The following is a 24,416-nucleotide window of genomic DNA, read 5'->3' as shown; positions in this document are numbered from 1 at the left end:
TGGAGGGTGTGGAAGGAAAGGAATGCCAGGATCTTTGAACACAAAGCAAGCAGCGTCGATCAAGTGCTAGATCTGATCAGGGATGACATTGCCGTGCGGAGAGCAGCTGGGTGTGTTTCGGACCTAGCAGCCTGAACTTCCAGGGAGGATATGCTCTTGCTTTTCCTTTTGTTTTCTGTAATAGCCCTTCCTTTGGCTTGGACAACTTACAGCTCTAGATCGCCTAGACTGTGGTTTGATTGTACTTTCACTCCTTTCTAATAAAATGCGGCAGCTGGCCCTTCGAGGAATTAGCCACGGGGTAGAATCAATATTGTGGCGGGTCAGGTGACACGCCAACCATTGGTTCTCAATGTATCTATGGAGGGCCATGAGAAATTCCTGCCACGGTAATATTTTGCTAAACCATGCCCAAACTCTCCAAATTTTTTCTAAAGTTAGCAGTAGAGGGTGCAGCTGGCGCCCGCCACAGGTCTTGTAAGTATGGAAAGTGTATCCTTCGTGCTCAAATTACCTCCATTCTTCTTGTTGCACCATTCTATAATCATTGTCCGGCTGCCGGAATAGTAAGCTATGTTCGAAAACACCATTTTGAGGAACAGTAAGATCGTACTGTACTTTCTTCGCTAAGAAATACCTTGGATGTCATTCCTTAACGAACCTTCACACATGCATAGAATGGTCGACCAAGTTTGATATTCCCAAATTTTAGTTTTTCTTTTCTAGTGGCTTTTTAGAATTTGCTATTCATGCGTGGAACCATAGTCACCTTTGTATTTTCAGGGCCTTGTAAGCGTTGGACGACTCAAGTTTTTTTTTTTTTTGAGGTAAGAACAACTTAAGTATAGTGGCCTTCGCGCGTAGAAGAAAAAGCACAAAGTAAAATGTGAGTTATAATCAAATCTCTCTAAATCTAGTCACGTGGTATGTTTGTCAAGGAGATAGCAATACCGTGGCGGGCGTGGGCAGCCAAAAGAAAAGAACTATCCAAATCTCTCAATCCGACTCGTCACGGTACCGAGGGGCGACCCACACAAACCATCTATAAATGCAGCCGAGCGGTGCGCAGCCGGCCGGGGCTTTCGGGAACAAACAGAAGATTAATCCATTGCAGTACACGCTCAACGCGTAGGTTCGGTAGAGAAGAAAGCCTGGGAGGCATGAAGAAAGGCGGAGCCAGCAGCGCCGCCGCGATGACGGCGGCCGGCGACGCGAAAGAGCAGCACGAGGGAGAGGCCAGGCCTCCGAAACAGTACACGGCGGCGCATTCGGCTTGTAGCTGGGCGCTGCTCGCGGAGGCGAGGCGGTACAACGCCATGGAGGAGGAGGACGTGGTGGATGAGTACGGGCGGGCAGGCAAACTCCACACCTACGACCAGGACAAGGAGTGGAAGAAGCGATTTGCGAGGGTCGTGAAACTCAACCCGTGCCCGTGGCCCAATCACATGGTTGCTCGGATCGAGGAATACATGTATTGCCTCGAAGAGGACGATGACGAATTTAGAATAGGGCTTTTTTCATTAATCGGCGAAGAAATTAGGGGTTAATTACTACTCCATCAACTATAAATAGTACTAGTATCCTCTAAATGTAAGATGCAATCGTCATGTTTGTCGCATCAACTATTTTATTACTTATTAAGAGCATCCTCAACGCAGAGCCTTAAACCATCTGCATCTGTCCGGACAACGGAAGTCATACATCATAATTTTGTATGCGGTCCGAACGTACTTTTTCTCGTATATTAGAGACAAACTATGGACATACAGACAACAACCAAATTCGCTTCTGGTCCCATGGCCCACCCAAACCCCCTACCTTGTCCCGGCACGTGGAACGGTTAGCGCCGCTCCAGAGTGTCAGTGCCCGCATTCATTTTCGGCCAAAGCGGACGCGGCACTCACTTGCATCGATATTGAAGCGACGCGCCGGTCGAGAGAGCGCTGACCCGCCGCTTCCCGGTGCAGGCGACTGTTGCGCGTTCAAACGACACGACGGTCGTTCGGCAGTCAGTCTGCCGCCCACGTTAAGGACACGCGGTTGCCGGGGCACGTACTCCGATGCCACCCTTCCGTCCCTCTGTCGCCCATCATTGCTATATAAACTGCTGCCCCGACCATAGTCGCGGTCATCGCCGTCGATCACTCTCCACACCACTTCCACCTGGATTCCTCCCATGCCAAAGCTCTCTGGGATGGGCTGACGCTGGACTAGAAGGAGTTGGCCGCCATTGTAGTCGGCTGCCTGGCCAGCAGGTAGCCGGAGGATGACAACGTCCCAACTGGAGGACGCGGCCGACGACGAGCCAACATCACCCTCCTCCTATGTGCCACCCTCGCCGGTGCATTACACACCATGTCCATCGGCGAGGCCCGTGCCCATTAGATGGACATGGTGCGGGAGGCACAGGCCGACGCCACCTACAACCACCAACTCCTCCAGGAGCACCTACAGGCGGAGGAGTAGCTTTCCGTCGGCAGGGTGATCGCGTCGGATGCGGACCCGGCGGAGCAGGCGGCGTTGCTCGGCTCCTACCGCACCGATCAAGAGATCTGCCTCGCACGCTGGCAGTACCGCCAGCGGGCGGCGGAGGTGGCGGCCGCCTACAAGGAGTGCGATAACGAGGCGGGCGAGGCAGCGTTCAGCGAGACCTACGACGACGATGACATCGTCGGCTCCGCCGAGGCAGCACCCAATCACCACGACCACGAAGCAGACACCTCTGCGGGCGCCGCCAATAGTGAGGAATAGTAGTGCACGGTAGGTCGTCGCCGCTCAGGTCCCAAGAAGGCCACCACTCCTCCCCTCCTGTCGATGGACGAGGATCCTCTGTCGTTCGGCAGCATGCAGTTCGGCCACTGGCAGGTGGGCCCACTGGGAAACAGGCCCACATGGCACTGCCACAACGGCAGGCGCCGTACGTCAGGGGAGCCGCTTCCCCGTCGATGCCAAGCTTGGTGGGCTGAGCATCGGCAGCCGATTAGTCGCTTGGCGGCGACTGGAGGCGGACAACTTCACTTCCTGGGTTTCCGGAGGCGGTGCTGGAGAGCGCTGAGGTGGAACTGGAGAAAGCAAATCTTCAGTTCTCGGGGCTCATGACCAGACACAGGGAACGGGTGTCGGCGATCATTTATGTTAGGTATTAATTATGCCTTCAAAGTCAATAAAATCCGTCATGTTTGTATGAAATTTGGCATGTTTATGTGAAATCCGACCATGTTTGCATGAAAATTTCATCCGATTTATTGAAAAAAGTATAAAATGTAAGCGGCTACGGTTCGATGGCGGCCTCCTATAACCGTGATCATGGACTGGTACCCCTTATCCCCAAACAGAATCGGGCGAAAATTTGTGGATCGTCGTTGGTGATACTTTAAATTCTAAAAAGTGTAGAGGCCCCGAGCACACAACTTCCGCGCCCCGTGCGATTGAAATCAGGGCCTCCAGGTGATGGGCGGTTGGTAACGAAACAAATTAATCCATAATCTGTTTTCTCTGCCCGTACCCACCCACTCTTCTCTCTCGAGCAATGCTACATCTACGTAGGAAGTTACTCCCTTCGTCCTTGAAAGAGTGTACTTCTAATTTTATTGAAGGATCAAATTATCTCAAAGTTTGACCGAGTTTATGTAAAAAAAAAATATTAATATATACTCCATTCATACCCCATTCGTAGGTGTATGATTATTTGCCTCTCTCTCACCCCACATGATAAAAAGAGAAAGAAGTACTTAACAGGTAAAAATTGTTTTTTTTAGACAAACTCGCGAAACTTTTATTCAACCGTCACAATGTTTACAGGGACGAACAAAAGATCGCCGGGGTGGCCTAACCAGACATGGCGGCTGGTCCCCAGCGTTAATGCATGCTTCGCGAGGTTGTGAGCCTCAAAGTTCGAGGATCTAAATTCATGACTAAAAGAACACGAAGAGAAAAAACGAGCTCTATCCGTTATTTCATGTATCACTGCTCCATATGTTGCTGCTGTTCCTCCTTTGATCGCCTCTACTGCTATCATGCAATCTGAGGCGATAAAAACTTTCTGCTCGTACAAGTCCTCGGCAAGCGCCAGCGCCTCCCTGGTAGCTAGAACTTCAAGCACCTCCGGGTCCTCTATATTGTTGAAGACAACTGCCAAGGCCCCCAAATACACGCCCGATGCATCGCGGCAAACGGCTCCCACAGCCCCCCTTCCACCAGCACGCGGCACAGCCGCATCAACATTAATCTTAACATGGTCATTCGGTGGTGGCTGCCAAGTAGTTGGGCGAGCCCTTGGAGTTGCCGGTGAGCTGTCCATAGGTTTCTGTATGTACTTCAGATCAGCCGAGTAGCTAGTAACAAAACCATGGGTAGCGAATGGAGTTTTGTAAATTCCTTCATGGATTATCTTTCTCCTCCCTGCCCAAATCGCCCATAGTGTGACAAGCATGGTAGTGAAATCCTCTCGAGAAAGCGATTCGCTCATCAGAAAGAGCCATCTCTTCGCCTGATCATCTCTATGCATACACATATGCTGCACCATATCCTCATTTGATAGAGCCCACACGCACCGGGCGTAGTTGCAGTCAAGAAGAGAATGGCGCCAGTTGTCGTCTGCTCCGCATAACGCACATACATGCGATGATGACATGTTTCGACGATGCAGGACATCACTGGTAGGAAGTGAATGACGAGCCAGCCTCCATGTGAATATTTTCAGTTTTGAAGGAACTTGCAATCCCCAAATAGATGACCATCCTTTGGAATCTCCGCTGGACATATCCTCAGCCTCATCTAGCCAGTCCTCCCGTCCCATCTTCATCTTATGGATCAATTTGTAAGCTGATTTTACTAAGAAGCGGCCCTTCGGATCGCCCGACCATGCCCAAAAGTCGTCCACTTGTCTAGTACAGAGGGGGATCTGCAATATTGCCTCCGCGTCAGCAGGAACAAAAACTTGGCGTACTACCTCCTCTCTCCAGCATGCCATTGTTGGTTCGATCAGATCGCTTACCATCTGTGGAGGATCAGCTACCCGAGGCGGAAAAGGTTTCATTAGACCACTTCTCGGAAGCCAGTTGTGATGCCAAATTCTGGTGGTTGCTCCATCGCCAATGCGCCTGATGATCCCATGGTTCAATACATTTCTTCCATCAATAATAGCTCGCCATACTTGCGATGGATGGGGGCCTAACTCCGCCTCCAATAAGGTCGTCGAAGGGTAGTAGACTGCCTTGAGAATGCGAGCACTTAGGGATTCAGGTTCTTGTAAAAGTCACCAAGCCTGTCTTGACAGTAGGGCAACGTTGAAGATCTCAAGATCCCGAAAACCCAGCCCACCTAGATTCTTTGGCCTTGTCATGACATCCCACGAGACCCAGCATGGCTTCCTTCTTCCTTGTTTGCTGCCCCACCAAAACTGCCGTATGATGGATGTTACACTCTCGCAAACTCCTCTAGGAAGTCTAAAGCATGACATAGAAAACACCGGGATCGCTTGTGCAACCGATTTGATGAGGACTTCCTTTCCACCAACCGAAAGCATTTTCTGCATCCATCCTCTTACTTTCTCCCACACTCTGTCCCGAAGGTACTTGAACGTGCCATTTTTTGAGTGACCAACATCCGTTGGCAGCCCTAAATATCTGTCACTCAAAGATTCATTATGGACATTTAGTCTTTGCATGACACCTTGCTTGAGAGAATCTGGACAATCTCTGCTAAAGAAAACAGAAGATTTTTCATGATTTATTCTCTGTCCCGAGGCTCCACGATAAGTACCCAGCAGGTTTGATACCAACTCTGCTCCCTCCACACTTGACTTAAAAAGCAATAGGCTATCGTCTGCAAACAATAGATGGCTAACAGTTGGGGCTGTAGGGGCCACCTTGATGCCACCAAATGCAGACGACTGAGAACTGGACTTCAAAAGGCACGACAGGCCCTCTGCTGCAAGTAAGAAAAGGTAGGGGGAGATCGGATCTCCCTGTCGAATACCCCTTGAGGGTTTAAACTGCTCTAGCTTTTCACCATTCAACAACACAGAAAAAGATACTGATTTCACCATCCCATGATAATGTCCACCCAAGCAGAAGAGAAACCTAGCTTGAGCATTATGGCCTGAAGATAATCCCACTCCAAGCGATCATATGCTTTCATCATATCAAGTTTCAGTGCACAACTGCTATTGGTTTTTGATCGGTTCCTCTTCATAAAATGCAAACACTCGTACGCAGAAATTATGTTATCAGATATCAATCTGCCGGGAACGAATGCTGACTGTTCTTCAGAAATAATGTCAGGTAGTATAACCTTCAGCCTATTAGCTATGACTTTTGAGGCAATTTTATAGAGCACGTTGCAAAGACTAATAGGTCTGAATTGAGAGAGGTGGGTCGGACTTGTTACCTTTGGTAAAAAAAATTGTCACACATAATTTTACATCATTCGTAAAAAGGCCAAATGTAACTTAATAATTGCCTCAAACTCGGTCCATTTTTCAGTCGACAATATACCCCCGCACAATTCTATTGCACCGGAAATCGCTACAAAAGAATGTTCATGCTCGACCTTTTATGGCAGCGTCTTATCAGAACCTATTGTAATTCTCAATGCTAGTCTTTCCCTATATATACTAGTATAACGCCCGTGCGTTGCCACGGGCTCTTCAAAATTTATAATCAGTATCTTTCATTTGTCATCCCCTCATATTGGGTGATTATGTGGTGCTCTAATTAGAAACACAACAATCAAATATTAGGAAATTTCACCAAACGAACAACAACGAATAATACGATATCTATCAAACGAATACAATGAGGTCATATTTTTGGTCCGTCATGCACTTCTGTTGAAAAGTGCCTATCCCTTTTAGAATCAACCCACTGTTTGCTCGCATGCAAAAAAAATACATCTCTAAAGTGGGGAACCGATCGGTGCCAAAAAGAACTCAAACTCCTATCCAATCTCGACTTCGTGCTCTTCCACTTCCATTGATAAAGATGGGACGTCAAGGGTTTCATCATGATGACCTCGAGCAGCCGCCGACATCCCTCCCCACATCTGCCCCTACCCCCTGCTGCCGCTTGCACTGTCCTTGCTCCTCGAGGGAGCTAGGGACACAATGTTCTCTAGGATGGGCATGACCAGATCCACGAGGAGGCCACATTCTTCCATGGGAACCCAACCAAGCACACCACCCTCCGCAACCATCCAATCCCAGCCTAACAAAGTCAAGACCCGCCATCGATCCACAAATCAGGCTCGCCGCATCCAGGTTCACTGCAAGTCTGCGACGAGTCTGTAGTCGACATCTTGACTTTGGCTATCCCCACGGAAGAATCATCGGATCCTGCTTACTTTTACCATCACTTCGTCTCTTCCCAAGGCAGCGACACCACCCAGCCAATCACCACCACCGCTTGCGGCTTGCCTACATAAAATCATATGAGAAATCCCCACGGCGGTGCTGTAAGATCACCTTGGCGACCTCGACAGTGACCGACTGGTCTAAGATCTAAGCTAGCCGCTCTTTGTAGAAACCAATAGAAGTAGGCATGTGACTCAGATTTGTTCTTTGGTGTGCATGCGTTTCTTGCTGCCCACCAGCTCTTGTCTACAACTCGCCTATATCTGTACCAGCTCTTGGTCTACAACTCGCCTATCTCCATGCTCGAGAATCTGGAGTGTAGTAGTTAAAAAAAAGACCAACTTTATACTCATTTGATAATTCAACGTGCATGGGCATGCACCGGATGGAATTCACGCTCTATGTAAAATCTGGAGTGTAATGACCGTGGTTGATGAATGAAAGTCTTATTTCCGCAAAAAAGAAGTTAAAGGTGAATATATTCCTCATGTGTAGAGTACAAACAGAGCATATAGTGGTGACCTAGTTTCTTTTGATTGAGGTGAATACATGCCAGTACTAAAATCTTCTAATTTCTTTTGATTGAATCCAAGTTGTCTCTTTTCTTTCGATTCAGCAAAGCTAGTTCGAATAAATAGGATTGTCTATATCTTAACTCCTTTGCCAATTAAGCTTCAAAATTGCAGTCTGATTCAGAAACAATCGAACGATTGTGTCGTTAACTCCAGGAGATTCTCGTTAGATCTTAGGAACGCTGCAAGCCATCATATCATATAAGAATAAGATCGACAATTGATATGGACAGATCTTACTACAATCATATTACTACTACTCGCACACTAATATGGACAGATCATACAAGATCGAAGGTATGTAAGACAAGGTCCTCTAGATTACGAAAAACTGTTTGCTTCGCCTCATGTGAGACGGACCCCAAGCTATTCTTCAATGGCGCACCGCGCGCACATATTTGGCGGCGAAGTAACTCGGTATCCTAAGGACGTCCCCGTCAAGCCCGTCGACAGCGTCACCCTTTTCCATCTCCCCGGCTGGACCTCGCCGAGTTTCCACCGTCGACGGCCTGCTGCACGAAGGAGATCAACGACGGTTTAGACGTGCACGGGTGCAGCAGAGCAGATCGACCAACGGATCGGTTGACAACACGTACCGTCGCAGGCCGCGTGGCCGTGGTGGGGGGCGGCGGCGCTCGAGGTGCCCTGCGCCTCGCATTCGCAGGGCGAGACGGCGCTCATGGCGCTGGTGCCGATCTCCTCCTCCGGACGAACGAGGAGCCAGCCGTCCAAGCTGGGCGAGGGAGGCAATGGCGGCCTGCAGCGCTGCCGGCTCGACTCCTTGCAGTAGGCGATCGCGCTCGCGACGGCCTCCTCCCTCGCCCGGGCGGTGCCGTCCTCGCCGGTGGCGACCCTCCCGTCCGGCTTCGTCGCCCGGCCCTTCCGTCTCCCGCGCCCGTCTGGCCGCTCGTCCGCAGCACCGGCGCGCTGCAGATTTCTGGCAAACCTGCGCAGGCACCGCCTTAGCGCGTGGCCCTTCCGTGCGGCCGTGTCACCGCCCTCCCTCACCGGTGAGCGCGCGCTGTTCGACGAGCTGCTTCGGGCGCCGAGCAAGGAGGAGGAGGGGGACGACCTCGACGCCGGGGAGGAGCCCGGGTCGGAGGCCACCTTAGCGTCGCCAGGGGCCGAACGCCGGCGACGAGGAGCTGCCCTGCTCAACGCTCGAAGCGCCGTCCGTGGTCGCTGCCGTCGCCACGGCCGGCGCCATCGCCGCCCACACGGCGCACGGGAACATCCACGCCATGACGACCTGGAAGAAATGCATGGTGATCAGGAGCACCGCCTTAGCGCGTGGCCCTTCCGTGCGGCCGTGTCACCGCCCTCCCTCACCGGTGAGCGCGCGCTGTTCGACGAGCTGCTTCGGGCGCCGAGCAAGGAGGAGGAGGTGGACGACCTCGACGCCGGGGAGGAGCCCGGGTCGGAGGCCACCTTAGCGTCGCCAGGGCCGAACGCCGGCGACGAGGAGCTGCCCTGCTCAACGCTCGAAGCGCCGTCCGTGGTCGCTGCCGTCGCCACGGCCGGCGCCATCGCCGCCCACACGGCGCACGGGAACATCCACGCCATGACGACCTGGAAGAAATGCATGGTGATCAGGAGCACTGGGGTTTGCTTGCAGGCCCTTGTGCACGTAGTACGTCCTTGTATATATATACACGTCGCGATTGCGATCGCGTTCGCCTCCGACTCCGGCGGTGGTTGCAGGGGGGGCACGGCGGCGTCTGCGGGCGCGTGATTTCCGAAATCCGAGATGCCACAGCGAGATTGCCAAAATCCTGTGGCTAATCTATGGAATACTCCGGCGGTTCCTTCCATATACGGAACTAATTACTGCACGGTTTAATTACTCGATCGCTGATTTATCGGATGAGCTAGTAATGCGGACGGATCGCTGATTTATTACCATATTCGATATTTCCCGAGTTATGGCCTTACCATACCTGGATTGATAGCCTTTGGGGTAATTTAAATTTATTACCATATTCAAAATTTCCTGAGTTATGACCTTACCATACCTGGATTGATTTATTACTATACGTGGATTAATTATGATTTATTACTATATGATTTATTACTATACGTGGATACCCTTACCATACCTAGTGGTAATTTAAATTTATTATCATATTCGATATTTCCCGAGTTATGGCCTTATCATACCTGGATTGATAGCCTTTGGGGTAATTTAAATGTATTACCATATTCGATATTTCCCGATTTATGGCCTTACCATACCTGGATTGATAGCCTTTGGGGTAATTTAAATTTATTACCATATTCAAAATTTCCTGAGTTATGACCTTACCATACCTGGATTGATTTATTACTATACGTGGATTAATTATGATTTATTACTATATGATTTATTACTATACGTGGATAGCCTTACCATACCTGGTGGTAATTTAAATTTATTACCATATTCGATATTTCCCGAGTTATGGCCTTACCATATCTGGATTGATAGCCTTTGGGGTAATTTAAATTTATTACCATATAATTGCCATATTCAAAATTTCCTGAGTTATGACCTTACCATACCTGGATTGATTTATTACTATACGTGGATTAATTATGATTGATTACCATAAATACGTTGGGTATTGCCGGTCAGACGAGAAAAGAGAAAAACCGGTGGGAGGGGCTGGTGGGAGGTGGGACGAAGAAAAACCGGTTGAAAATAAACCGGTTGAAAGTGGGGGGGACTATTCAACCAATTCGTCCATTAGGAGTAGAGATATTCGATATTTCCCGAGTTATGGCCTTACCATATCTGGATTGATAGCCTTTGGGGTAATTTAAATTTATTACCATATAATTGCCATATTCAAAACTTCCTGAGTTATGACCTTACCATACCTGGATTGATTTATTACTATACGTGGATTAATTATGATTGATTACCATAAATACGTTGGGTATTGCCGGTCAGACGAGAAAAGAGAAAAACCGGTGGGAGGGGCTGGTGGGAGGTGGGACGAAGAAAAACCGGTTGAAAATAAACCGGTTAAAAGTGGGGGGGACTATTCAACCAATTCGTCCATTAGGAGTAGAGATACGTTGGGTATTGCCGGTCAGACGAGAAAAGAGAAAAACCGGTGGGAGGGGCTGGTGGGAGATGGGACGAAGAAAAACCGGTTGAAAATAAACCGGTTGAAAATAAACCGGTTGAAAATGGGGGGACTATTCAACCAATTCGTCCATTAGGAGTAGAGATATATATCTCTACCTCTCTATCTCTACCTAATTTATTTTTTTAATAATAAAGCAGCTACGGTTTCTGGTCGTCCGTCATCGCGGTTGTTTTGCAAAAACATCCTTCCGTTTTCTGAAAATTATACCCGCAGTCCCTCTTTAAGTGATATCTAAATAAACGATTCGGTTTTACAAATTAACCCCTGCTCCGTCTCCAGTCGCGGCGGCGCAGGACTTACTCATGCCCTCCCCGCCGTTCCTCCCGCCGCCTGGCCCTCGCCGGCCCTCCGCCCTGTAGTGGTGCGCCCGAGCTTGGGCGCGCCGCCGCCGCGTCCGCGATGGTCCTAGATCCTACACGGAGGGCCTCCTCGACCTTTGATCCCCTCGCTTCAATGGCGGCGCCCCCCGTCCTTCCATTGACCGCCCGATTCCGGCCAACTCCAGCGCCTTCCTCGGGATGCCGCTCACGGGAACGGATCCCCTCGGCGCCCCCTACCAGTTCGCCCTGCAGCCGGCCTTCCCTGCCGCCCCGGCGAGCCCCTTGGCCACCAAGGAGACGATTTGCGCCGCCCGTGAGCACCTCTCCTGATTCCTCTCTTCCCTCGCCCGCATCGGCAGCACCAGTAGGAGCACGCCGCCCTGCCGCCCCCGCCCTGCCGCTCCCGCCCTGCCGCGCGCCGTCGGCCATGGATGCGGCCTAGAACTGCTGTCGTCCCTGTCCTGCGATGCGCCGACAGCCATGGACCAGCCGCGCAAGTAGGAGCACGCCACGGCGGCTGCCATGGATGCGGCCGAGAACTGCTACCGCCCCTGAATTGCAGCCGCGTCGCACCTGCCGTGTGCCCCTATCCTGGGCATGAGGCTGCTGCCGCCCAGTGCTGCCGCTGGGGCGTGCTACTACTCGCCTCTCTGGTCCGCTGGTGCCTCCTGCTCGGGCGGCGTACCGGGCCGACGGGGAGGCACTGTGTGCGTTCGAGCTGCTGCTCGAGTCGCCTCGTGAGTCGCGACCACTGCTGGACCCGACGGAGCCGCCGGCTGCGCGCGTCCAGGGGAGGCCAGTGCGGGAGATGGTCCTCCTCGACTGTCCACCAACACCAAGCGAACACCAAGTCTGGGAAGGCCGCAAGGGGGAGCACTGGAAAGACACGCCGCCGCCGCCGCAAGGGTTAGCCTCTGCTTCCATGTTTCATGAGGGCGGCGCCATTGTTTGGACTTGTGGTGCAGCTGCTGCGTCTTGTTCGAGAGAGAAAAGAGAGGGTGATGAGAGAGAGGGTAGAAGGAGAGGGAGAACCGCAGAGGAGCTGGCTCACCGGCGAGGTCCTGCTGCTGCTTCAGATCTCCGTGCGGGGGTCGGGTTCGAGCTCCTGCGAGCACTCTCGCCGCTCGGGCGCCTGGTATATGGGAGACTGTTTTGTGCAAGGGAAACTGAAAACGAGATGAAGATTCAGGCTTTTACAAAGGATAAAAATAGACCACGTGTAAGCACACCAGACAGTACGTGCACGCGTTGCTAAGCACTGCTCGGGATGTCACACGAAGCCACCAGACTTCACACGCGGCGACCACGCTGACCAAACGAGCCACATGAGCAGGGGAGGATTATTAGAATCAGATCGGGTGCACTCCACAACAAGGAGGAAGGAAAGATACCGGCCAAACCAGGGCAGAACCGACAGAGGTGTATTTTGCTGGCACCGATTTTACATCCTGATGTGCATGCAATAATAATTGGTAGCGCCCTTGGATTAACATGCACTTGCATATTAAATTACTTCCGGCCTAACAATGATTAACGGGCAAAGCAAATACCAAAATATGACATGTGCAGAAACTGGAATCAAAATTTTGATGCACATACAATTCTCAAAAAAATTGAATATGTGTCAATTTTTCTTCCCTTGCAACCACGGGCCTGTTCACTATCAATGCAGTTTGATCAATTCTACCAGATAGTACCTCCGTGTGGAACTAAAAAGCATGTGAGCCAATTCTCTAGAACCAAGGCACGGTGCAGCTTTTAACATAATTTTTATCCCGTTGCAATGCACGGGCCATTGTCCTAGTATATAATATATAATCTTTCTTTCCCTGCTAATAAAGCACGGAGTTCTTCTGGTCGTACGTCGTCGTCACTTTTGCAAAAAAGCCCCTCTATTTTCAAGAATTCAACCCGCAGTCCCTGTTTAAGTGGATCGGGGAAAACGATTCGTTTTTGCACAAAACACCCTGTCGTTTGGATTATTCAACCCGCGGTCCGAGCAAATTTGGGTAAAGAAAAAAACACGACCAAAGGAGGAGAACGGGCTCGCCTCCTCTCCCTCTCGCTCAAGTCCTCGCCGCCGCCGCCACCACCCACGCCGGCAGCTTCCGGCGAGCTCCGACGCCGCGCAGCACGCCCCCCAACTCCCCACAGTCCGCTCCTCCCTACCCTCCGTCCAGATTCTCTGCTCCCGGCCTCTACCGCCCGCTCGAAACGCCACCCCCATGGCTAGGGTTTCGGGCAGGGCTTCGCCGGCGCGTCTCCGGCGGCCCAGGTTCGTCCCTCCTTCCTTCTTGGCTGGGATCCACCACCCCTACACCTCACATTCTCTTCATGTCCTCTGCTGCAGATGCAGATGGAGCACGCCATGGGAATTCCCCATCCACCATGGTCGCCGCCATCAAGGGCTTCTTCACGGAGATGTGGAGGACGCCATGGACCTGCAGCTCCAAGGTTCTATCTTGTCCACATCCCCTCCCCTCCCCTTCCCGTCCCTTCCTCATCTCGTTTCCTTCCCTTCCCATGCAGGTCAACAGGGAGGAACCCTAGCCATAAGCACCTCCTCGGATGACGCCTCTGCTACACCAAGATAGGTCAAGCAACCCCCATCTACTCTCTGTCTCTCCCATTAGCACAAGTCCAGTTTTATTTTGAACAAAATTCTGCTACTACACAAACAAGTCCATTAACAGATCTATTTTTATTTAATTGATATCCTTCCAAACACAAACAGTGTATATATGATGTGCTATTTTCATTTTTGTGCTTTTATTTGTAAGCTCATAAAATAGTTACACTAGAAATGCCATGCAAGTTCTTAGTGAGCGAGTGGATTACACTTGTGTAAACCCAAAAGTGGCAGAGGCGAGTTTCCTCTTAAGCTTTGTAATATTCCTTATTTCTTCTTAACAGAGATATATATGATATCTACATGGCTGCTATGCTACTTTTTTTGTGTGATGAATCATTGTGAGTTTCGAAGAAACTTCCAATGTTACCTCCGCCAAGTTTGCCGGCAGAAGAAGCACATCCATTGAGCCGTTCAATGTCGCCTGCGGTGGCTACACCAGAGGTATGTATCCCCTTGAAAGCTAATCAGTTGATAGAAATAGAAGCCCCTATTTCAGTTTATTGTTTCTGAATTGGTGCTACTTCTGATGGCTCTTGTTTCAGTTTATTGTTTCTGAATTTATACTTTGAATTTAGTAGATAGAAGCCCCTGAAATTTGACCCATCTATGTTATGTCACATCCAACAGATAAAATCATATTTTTGTGTGTGTTATGCACCAAGATGGCTTAGCATCAGATGTTACCTATGACAATTTATACTTTGTTTTGTGGAACAATTCATACAAGGGTGCACAATATGGCAAAGTATATACGCAATTCTTGTAATTCTAAAATAATATGTTGCCCAAAACGAACAATTTATGTAGTTGCAAATTTTACTGGAGGGATTTCCACCGAAGGAAGTGATGTTCACAGTCGTAGTTTTATGTTTTGATCTATTTTTCCATCTTTTTTACAAGAGCGAACTCTACATGATGCAAGCTAACTCCCAGAGCTTATACACACTAACTGCTACTGACTCCCAAAGTGAACACATTTTATTGGATAACCGCTGGACATTTAGTGGCTAACTGAACAAAATCGATAATGTGTAAATTACTGAAACAAAAAGTGGACCAAGCACACAACGTTGTACTGGTGTGGTTTTTCAGTCGGCTAGCTTCTACAGTCATCCAAGAGTAACACTAACTGCTGGAGCCAGGGTAGAAAGATAATGAATGAATTCTGATTTACAGAATGATCTTGTTAAAGGGTAGAAAGAGCTTTTGTTCAACTTTTCCCTCGGATGTTGGTTTTACTTGCTGATAGTTAATCCCAATGTAACCTGTTTGTATTCATGTATGTAGGAGCTGATAGGCCTTCTTATTTGACTTGTAGATGCACACCAAGCGTTTTTCTTTTGATGTACTTTACGCACCTATTTGTTCTGGAGATGCTCCTTTTGTGCATTCATTTCAGACATTATTTTATAACTTCTGTCCATTGAGAAATTCTGATTTAGTTGATTTATCTATGCGCTTTGTGTTAAGTAAAGATAACCTTATGTGAAGAACTGAAGATAAGTCAGACAGGGTTACCATAACTTTTGTCCATTCACACAAATGCTGATGGCCGGGTTGTGTTGATCTGATTAGTGTTGGCGGACAATGTAGTTTCCGATTGCTCTTGTTTCAGTTTATTATTTCTGAATTGCCCAGTAGATAGAAGCTCGCTAGATTATGGTGATTAGTCCAACGTTGTTGGATATTTCTTCAATCAACATCAATCTGTGTAACCTTTCATTGGATGTAGGCCACTGGTACCTGCTGCTTTTCTGATAATAGTAAACTCCAGGAGTTCTCAGTTTATACATACTTTCATAGATTTGTACAGTTCAGACAAGTAATACTAAATTGCTATAATTTTTTGATTTGTGATAGTGACCACCTGCGCATCGTCTCTGTGGCAGCTGTGTGTCGTGGCATACATACTTAAACTCTGAACTCTATTCAATGGTGTTGTAAAAACATTGGCTCATAGGTTTTGTTAGTAACTATTATTCAGAACATTTTCTTTTAACTCAAAGTCATTTGTGATTCACATCGAGAGTGTGGAGGGTTTAAGTCCAGAAATACTAGCTGACTGCCAATGAATTAATGATTAGACATTTTTAATCCTATTTACTTGTCCTCTAGGGTAACCATGGCATCTTGAGCCCAAGAACAGTGTTACTGCCATTTAACGCCGCGATGTTTTAGCTCCAGGAATTTGGACCCTCCTGCGATAAGAATCAGTTGAAAAGGTTGGTCTATGCTACTTCTCTAAGGATGATTAGATGTGCTTTGTTGTTAATTGTAGTGATAGTGACTATGATTGAATTGGTAAGATGACAAATTGACAGTTATTGCTTGATGATCTTACTCTTTTTCGTCACATTGCATACTTCTTAGATGGGAATCATCGAATGTATACATATATGACAGTTATAACTTATAGGGGGGACACGTATTAACTGTATTTTATTCCTGATTGAGCAATCTTATAGGGGGGGGATTATTTCTTTTATACATCTGGCATCAATTTGTTCCTTATGAGGAAGATTTTCATGTGGTAGTCATATGCTTTGCGTGCAACTGTTTGTATGCTGCAAACCTGGGTTGTGCAGGCAGCATCTGGTTTCTTCATTTGCTATTTTTATGTAGTTATGTTCTCGAAAGCAATTAAATTTTTCATCTTGCACCTGAGACAAACCTAGAATCTAGATCACAAGGGAAATATGATGTGAATCACTTTTTCTATTGTTTCTAAAGTTAGTTATGGTCGTCAGAATTTATTAAGCATCATATCTTTGATATGGCGGTCTACCTTTCCAAAAAGTTGTAGAAATTCTCACTTATTCTGCTTCAAGATGCTATAAGACTAGCTTAATCTGTAGCAAAGAACATTTTCTTACTTAACCTTAGTTTCACTCTGAACTAAATGTGTGTTTTCATCCTTTTTACAGGAAAATTCGTGCAACAGGGATTTGACCCTAAACTCTTTTGATTATACAAACTACAAAGTGATCTAATTTCCATTTTCTCCCTATGCAGTCAATCAAAAGTCTTATTGGCACTTCTTGCTGCTACTACATTCATGATGACCACTGTGTCAAGCCTTCCAAGTATCTGCTCTCCTGATGTTTACACAAGGGAGACGCTACTAAGGAAGCAGAACATGGAGAAGTTTTCTTGATGTTTACACAAGGGAGATGATACTAAAGAAGCAGATCGCGAAGAAGTTTCAATGAATTAGAGAGTTATAGATGCCAGCTGGTCCTCTACATATCTGTTACCTGATAAAAATAAGAAAAATGCATGTGCTGCATTCATTAAGGCTAATAGCTCTCAATTTTGCCAATGGTAATGGGCTGTTGGGTATCAACCGAATGACAATAGTGGCCTGAGGGGTGGTAACATGGTTGCCTCTTGCGGAATAGCCATTTAGATATTATTTTGTTGTGTAATCTTAATCTCCATCCAAATCATATTTAATTTGTATGTTAATCTTCTCCTGGTGGAACGCATGGGCATGTTTCCTATACCATATGTGTATGATTTAAAATCAATAAGCAACTCAAGAAGTGGGTCCTAGGAAGGAGAGAGAAGGAATTAAAAGGAGCAAATTCGGCTATTATATAAGCAGAAAGGAAATAAAATGTTCCACTCATAAGGAAAGATAAGGAATAAAAAGGAGTAAATTTGGCTCTTATAAAGCATAACAGGAAAGAAACATAAATTTCGATTGTACTATCATGAGCGAGAAGGAAAGAGAGGGAGTAAAATTCGCTCTTAAAGGAATGGAATTATGAGGAAAAGAGTTAAAGAATGATGCTGTTGTTGGCTGTGAATGGGCTGAGACGAGGGACCAATTAAAATAAATGAGCATCATCGGTTGCACCTGCACATATTCAATGGCCCTCCTCTTCTCACATTCACATACAAAAGGTTGGCTGGCACCTTCATATTTTTGATAATGTTTGTTTGAATCTTCTGTGGGTTATTATGCTTGGCCACGTTTATATTACATCCAATATTATGTGTACTCATTTGATGTAAGGTTATTTTTAATAACTTTAATATTCAGTTTTTTTGTCGGATGAATTGATGAACCGGCGGTCCAACCGGTGACAGCCGCAATGGTTCGGTTGCCTGTTCGGTTCTTAAAAATTTCGATGGCCGTGGAGGAAGAATACGACATAGTTCGCTGCCGGAAACATGCCCAAGTTCATGATAGAGACGAAGAAGGTGATTGTTCAACATCCTACAAATCTGTTTGCATTTAAATATTTTGAATGTAAAAAATGGATTATTTATTAAACTTTTAAAAAGTATACAACAATTTCACCATCTGTACATCCCATTGAGAACACACACACCACTCCTTTTCCACCCGGTGATAGTACAAGTGAAAGGACACACCATCGAAGGACATGACTATGACTTTCTCAGTTCTATTCTACATAGTCCAGACAACAACAATCTGATTTTTAAATGCAGACACACAGAGTGTGTTGTTTTTAAGAGAAAGACTATTTCAAATTGTTTTTGGTCTGAAAAAGGTTCACCATTTTTATATTCAATATTTCCAAAAAATGTATCAAATTGTTTTTTAAATGGTTGCATTTAAAAATGTTCTATTTTAAAAAAAACTCAATATTTTTGAAAAACATGTGTTAAAAATGATGATATTAGAAAACCCTCATTTATAAAAATTATCAGAAATTAAAATTTTTTACTTTCTAAAAAGAAAAAAAAAATCATGTTTTCGCAAAAAATGAAAAATAAAACCAACTGACAGACAATTCCATGCACAACTACTCTTTCATCAAATGAAGGACGTTTTGCTCTAAAAAGGAAAAACAAATGAAGGACGTTAAGGTGGGTTCTTCACATCCACACATCTTACTCCAACGGCGCACACAAAGCAGATTTTGTGATTTTTTTGGTCCGTTGCATCGCACGGGCATTTGTACTAGTAAATCTATACCCTTCTATACCCTACTAATAAAGCGCGTATTGCTTCTGGTCGTACGTCACCGGCCGGTTTGCAAAAAAGTCCCCGTGGTTTCTGATATTCAACCCGCAGTCCCCTTTTAAGTTGCTAATATGAGAAAACGTTTCGTTCTTGCAAAAAAGACCTTGTAGTTTGGGGTATTCAACCCTCGGTACGAGCAAATTCGTAAAGAAAAAAAACAGGACCACACACGGCGCACGAATTCGCCTCCTCTCCTCTCGCCCATGCCTCGCCGCCGCCACCACCCACGCCGCACGCTTCCGGCGAGCTCCGGCGCTGCGCAGAACGCCCCCGAGCTCCCCACGGTCCGCGCCTCCCTCCCCTCCGGCTAGATTCTCTGTTCCCAGCCTCTACCACCCGCTCGCAACCCCACCTCCGTGGCTAGGGTTTCGGACATGGCTTCAACGGCACGTCTCCGGCGGCCCTAGGTTCGTCCTTCCTTCCTTTCGGTCAAGTCTGGGTGGAGGTGGGCGGCGACTTGGTTGTGGAGGGCTGAAGCCTGAAGGTGCTGGGGCTGACGAGCTCCTGCCACTGTATGTGGATTGAGCTGGATGGGCACTGGGGTGATTTGGGGATCTGGCTGCTAATGCTGCGATAAAACGTCGTTACGATTTTGAGTGATCTAGGGCCGCTCATTGTCTCTTGTGGTCGGCCCCGCAGCCACTATTCTGAACGACCGTCACGGTTATCCGCAACACACCCATCTGCTGCACATCTTTATATGTATGTAACCTACGGAGAATAGGAACAATCACTACAGAGCCTGAAGATTGTTTTTATTTCTTTCATTGTCTTTCACCGATCTATCATTATTTCATTTGTCCATGTAGATTTAGATAACATGAGATGAGCTGATGATACGTGCTACTATTTGAAGACACGATTATCTACTGCAGAATTGTTGATGTATTTGTGCTGACAGGTTATGCAGTACTTGAAACACTTTAATTAGAGGAATTAGAGTTACAAAGTTCTGACTCGGTTCATGGGGCAATCTGAAAGAGAACTTGGTGATGTCAAGTAATTCTAAGAGCATAGGCATTATCCTTTTTTTAAATAATGGTAAGAGCATAGATCCCATCGACCAGGAATTAATCCATCAGGCAAGCAGAAGACTGAACGAAACAGTACCTTCATATATTATTTCCAAGACCATTAATGTTGTTTTCTTTACTGTAAGGAACCAGCTTAAGGCCTTTATGCATTGAACGAACTACCAAGATTTTTCTATCTTCATGTATGATCCATCTTGCATAGACACATGCGTAGCAATGGGATACTATTTGGTATGAACAACATCATTATCTTGCAATTCTAACATGTATGCATTTAACTTATTTACACACATAATAGTGATGCATCTTGCGTATCTGCTTATTGTATCTGAATCTTCAATGCAATTAACTGCTTAATTAGACAGCAGCAGGATTGAGCGATCTGGCATATAAGCTTTGCTCAGTGGTTCAGATTATCACTGTTAGTCTTCTGGTCTTGTCAAGTTTTTAGACTTCTTGAGGTCGCTCAACCAATCTGGCGTAAAGCTATGAAGAGATTTTGCTTGGAAAGATTACTGAAAGGATACCTTCACTTCATTTTATCCCCTAGATTAGTATAAGTATATATTAAGCCCCCGTTTATTTAGATGTATAGCTTGCATGGCAGTCTTGTTTAAACAGATTTTTGGGGCATTAAGCAATGCATACTCTGCTCACCATTTTTCTCATGTGTGTTGTTAGCCAAGCACTTGCTTTTCAAGATATCCTTTCCGATGTTAGGCTGGGCTGCGTGATTCGTCGATGTCTGCTCAATACAGTTGTGGTGATCCCGGTGACGAGGACATTAGGGACATCGGCCCGGCGGAGTCTGGTGAGTCAGCTATGAAGCCAAATCCGCAGTCACCAGGGACCAGGGTGGATCGAGAGGTATGCGTGTCTGAATTCCGTGTTGTGAATATTTGTGCTAATTTTCTGGCGAGTTGTGACGAGGGTTAGAAAATGGAATTAGGCATTCATTTTGATGTAGTGTTGGCGTGTGGTGGGGTAGGGTGCTGTGGTGAAAGTAATTTTCTGATAGAGGCGCTATTGTGAATCAATGTTCTGTACTGAAAAAATGCATGTAGTTATGTTGCTGAAAGAGGTTAGGCTGTTCTGCCAGGTCACTGCGAGAGTTGCAAAAAGATTTTGCGTTGCTGCGCCTCAGATTTTGCGCGTCCATGGACTTAAGTTGTGTGTTTGATTTTTCCGTCATACAGTACATTTAGAGTTATTTTTGATGCAGTGTTGGATGCAAAAACGAGCTGTAGATCACGCGCATAAGATTTTGTAGGGGTAGTGAAAAAATTGGTACCTAAATCCGTGTACAGAGGGTGGGTGATGAGTTCATGATTTATGGTGGGAGGATGGGGTCTGTTTTGCATCGCTCAGTGAATAAAATTGCACCGTAGTTCAGGAATGCGGTCGCCAAAAAACGGGGGACAGGCGCCATTTGGGGTAATTTCAGGAAAGAAAAACAGTGCTCTGGCCTGTGTGTTTTTCTGAAAGCCCTCACGGCCTTCCGTGTGGTTTTTTTTGTCTTATCTTTTTTAATCATTTTGCGTTGTATTGGTAATTTTGTTGTGTCTCAAGTGTTTCGCCTTGAACGACAGGTCGCTGATTTGGCTTTTGCTTTATCACAGAGTTCTTGTGGGAGCGAATCCTACAGAGCGAACCCTATGCCCCGTTAGTATGGGTACTCTTGAGAAGTCCATAAGGGCTTTCACAGAGGCATGTAGAAGAGGTCGTCAAGCCGGAGTTGGGCACCACATTTGCCTCGCTGACAGAGGCATACGTCTTTTACAACCTGTATTAGTGGGAAAATGGGTTTAGTATCAGGCATGGGAAGAGCCGATTGAATCCCGACAAGCGGAAGACCATGCAAGAGACTGTTTGTGGTTGCTCAGTATGTATATCAATTAAAAATTCAGTTCTCCTTCACATTTGCGCTGGATGGAGGGTCTGGTCTGATGATAAAACATCCGTTGGAGCAGGGGGAGGCTTTGCGTGAGAATACAAGGTTGTGCCGCTGTGAGTGTCCTGCGATGATAAGGCTGCTACGGACATCAGATAATGGGTGGTATACAATGGAGCACCGGGTAAAGCATAACATTGTTATGATGCCAATGTAGAGAGATGTTGCACTGGCCATCGCACACGCACATTGATGTGTACACGAGCGGGGTGCGGGACTGATCTAAACAAGAGAAGCAAGATTGGACAGAGGGGGCAATGGGGCAGTGGGAATCATTCGTGGTTGCGTATTACAGTGGCGGTGGGCTGGATGACGATTGCAGTAGGGATAGCGCCCCGCGGAGTCCGAAGAGTCTGCACTGAAACCAAATTCGAGAGCACACGGTAGACTAAGAGGTATTGGATAACTTAGCAGAATATGTGTTTTGTCTGACAATACTGAGGTTAGGGTGTGTCTTCAGTGGAAGGAAACTGAAAAAGAGATCCTAAAAGGTTGTAGAGTTAGGAGTGGCTGTCATTTGTGATTTTTGTTCAAAAAAAACCAAGGATCTATTGTGGAGTGTGAGAAAACAAATTATTTTTATTTCATGTAATTTATGACCTCAAACCGTACGATGCCAGCAATAATTTAGAACTGTAGGAAAATGAGAGTTGACTTGGAATTCTGAACTGAATCAATGACGATCCTGTGATTATCAGATTTTTAATGTATTCCTTGTGCCATAAAAATTTCTGCCGATGCAACTGTGAGCTCAGGGGCAATTTATTTTATATTTAGTTGCAATAAAATGCTATGGTTGCTGTTGGCTTTGCATGCCTGATTAGCTCGGCTGATGAATGTTGTTCCTCAATTAAAATGATCTGGGATTTTTTTGATGCCAATAAATACTCTTTGAATTGTTTGTGTTTTGCACAGAGTTCATTTAGCAAGAAATGTGATGTCTGAAGGGATGCACATGTCTCCTTGGTAAAAAAGAGATCGCAATTAACGCAAATCCAATGCATCAAGGTCAGCAGTTCCATATTTTTATAACCGAGAGTGTACCACTTCATGCATGCACATTTTTTTATTGTCGATAAAACGCCCGATAATTCGCGAAATGTCTGAATGAGATAAATAGATAGATAGGTAGCGATAGAGAGCATGTGAGTGATGCAGCATCATGTGGTCTTGAGCCGTTGTACTAGGGAAGCTGATTTTTTTTCTCCCGTTGCAACGCACGGGCATTTTTACTAGTAATCTTTCCTTACTAATAAAGCAAATAGTGCTTCTGGTCGTCCGTCATAAAAATACCCTTGAAGTTGGCAAAATTTACCCACCAATGCCACCCGTAAGTGGCAAAAAACGGTTCACGCATCGCACTGTTAGTTCGGGTTTATATAAGCCGAGATCCCCTAATATAACACGAAGATGGCTCGGCGCAGTGGCCAGCGCTGCACGCTTCCACCACAGAGACCAGGGTTCGATCCCCGCCTGCCCACCTTTTATCTCTTCTTTTTCGTCTCGCAAGCGCGCCTACTCCTCCCGCACACATAGGCCGGCCCATGTGCAGGTTGCAACGCCCCTGCTTTTATTTCATTTTTTGCCTTTCACGTTCTTATTTCTGTTTTAGTTTTTTCTTCTTTAAATTTATTCGTGATTTCCAGGAAAAAAATATTTCAGAAAAAGTCTTGAAAAATTATAAACTGTTTGTGAATTAAAAAAACATTCGGAAAATCATAAAATGATCATGATTTCAAAAAATTGTTCACATATTATAAAAAAACTATCACGGTTTCAAATAAATTTTCAGGAAACAAAAAATGTTCATGATTTTTTAAAAATATCCAGTATTCAAAACATATTAGGGAATTTAAAAAATGTCCATTAAAGTTTGGAATATGTTCACAAAATTAAAACAGATCCATAAATAATGAACATAATGAACCGTCGCAGGAGATCTGTAGGGGTCGCTTCATGATTGTATTCAGTCCCTCGATTTGGATAAAAAAAAGTTTTCCATGTCTTGTACACCGTTGAACCCTCAAAAATTGACACAACTTTCTAAGGGTTAATTTTTGTAAGCTATATAAAAATGACTAAATTTCTATTTTGCCTTCATACACAGCTATATTTTTTATACCACATTACTAATTATTATAAACACCGCTATGCTAGGTCAAGGCAAGGCACTCACTCATCGGTCTAGCTCATGCAGTGTCCATCAATGCAGTTTTATCACCGACATTTTTTTCGTTATGACGCGTTAGAAAATCAAGTCGTGATGAGACCATCACATTTTTTATTTTTAAAATGACTTTTTAAAAGTCTCTTATCTCGTCATGACATCACCCAGACATACTTTATGAAATTACATTCTAAAAGTCCTTATCTCATCCTGGCATTTGGTTCATAATCTTTTTCTATCTATCGCACGTGCATAATCTAAT

The 24,416-nt window shown here is 46.2% G+C and overlaps 2 long non-coding RNA genes across 4 annotated transcripts; both read left to right on the top strand.

Moving 5' to 3' along the window:
- Positions 1–13,253: 13,253 nt before the first annotated feature.
- Positions 13,254–17,491, top strand: LOC123069259 (uncharacterized). Of its 2 annotated transcripts, none has more exons than XR_006432396.1 (6): positions 13,254–13,649; positions 13,725–13,828; positions 13,904–13,968; positions 14,288–14,447; positions 16,122–16,228; positions 17,019–17,491. It is a non-coding gene; the product is annotated as an uncharacterized lncRNA (long non-coding RNA). The 2 variants fall into 2 exon arrangements; XR_006432395.1 differs by having other exon boundaries at positions 16,931–17,491.
- A 1,662-nt stretch (positions 17,492–19,153) lies between these two features.
- On the top strand, positions 19,154–22,593 carry LOC123069258 (uncharacterized). 2 transcript variants are annotated; one of them, XR_006432394.1, is made up of 4 exons: positions 19,154–19,409; positions 19,904–20,903; positions 21,656–21,918; positions 22,007–22,593. It is a non-coding gene; the product is annotated as an uncharacterized lncRNA (long non-coding RNA). The 2 variants fall into 2 exon arrangements; XR_006432393.1 differs by lacking the exon at positions 19,154–19,409 and having other exon boundaries at positions 19,425–20,903.
- Positions 22,594–24,416: the final 1,823 nt, after the last annotated feature.

Source organism: Triticum aestivum, chromosome 3B (genome assembly GCF_018294505.1).
Source record: "Triticum aestivum cultivar Chinese Spring chromosome 3B, IWGSC CS RefSeq v2.1, whole genome shotgun sequence".
NCBI lineage: Eukaryota > Viridiplantae > Streptophyta > Magnoliopsida > Poales > Poaceae > Triticum > Triticum aestivum.
This window is presented reverse-complemented; position numbering and strand designations above follow the sequence as displayed.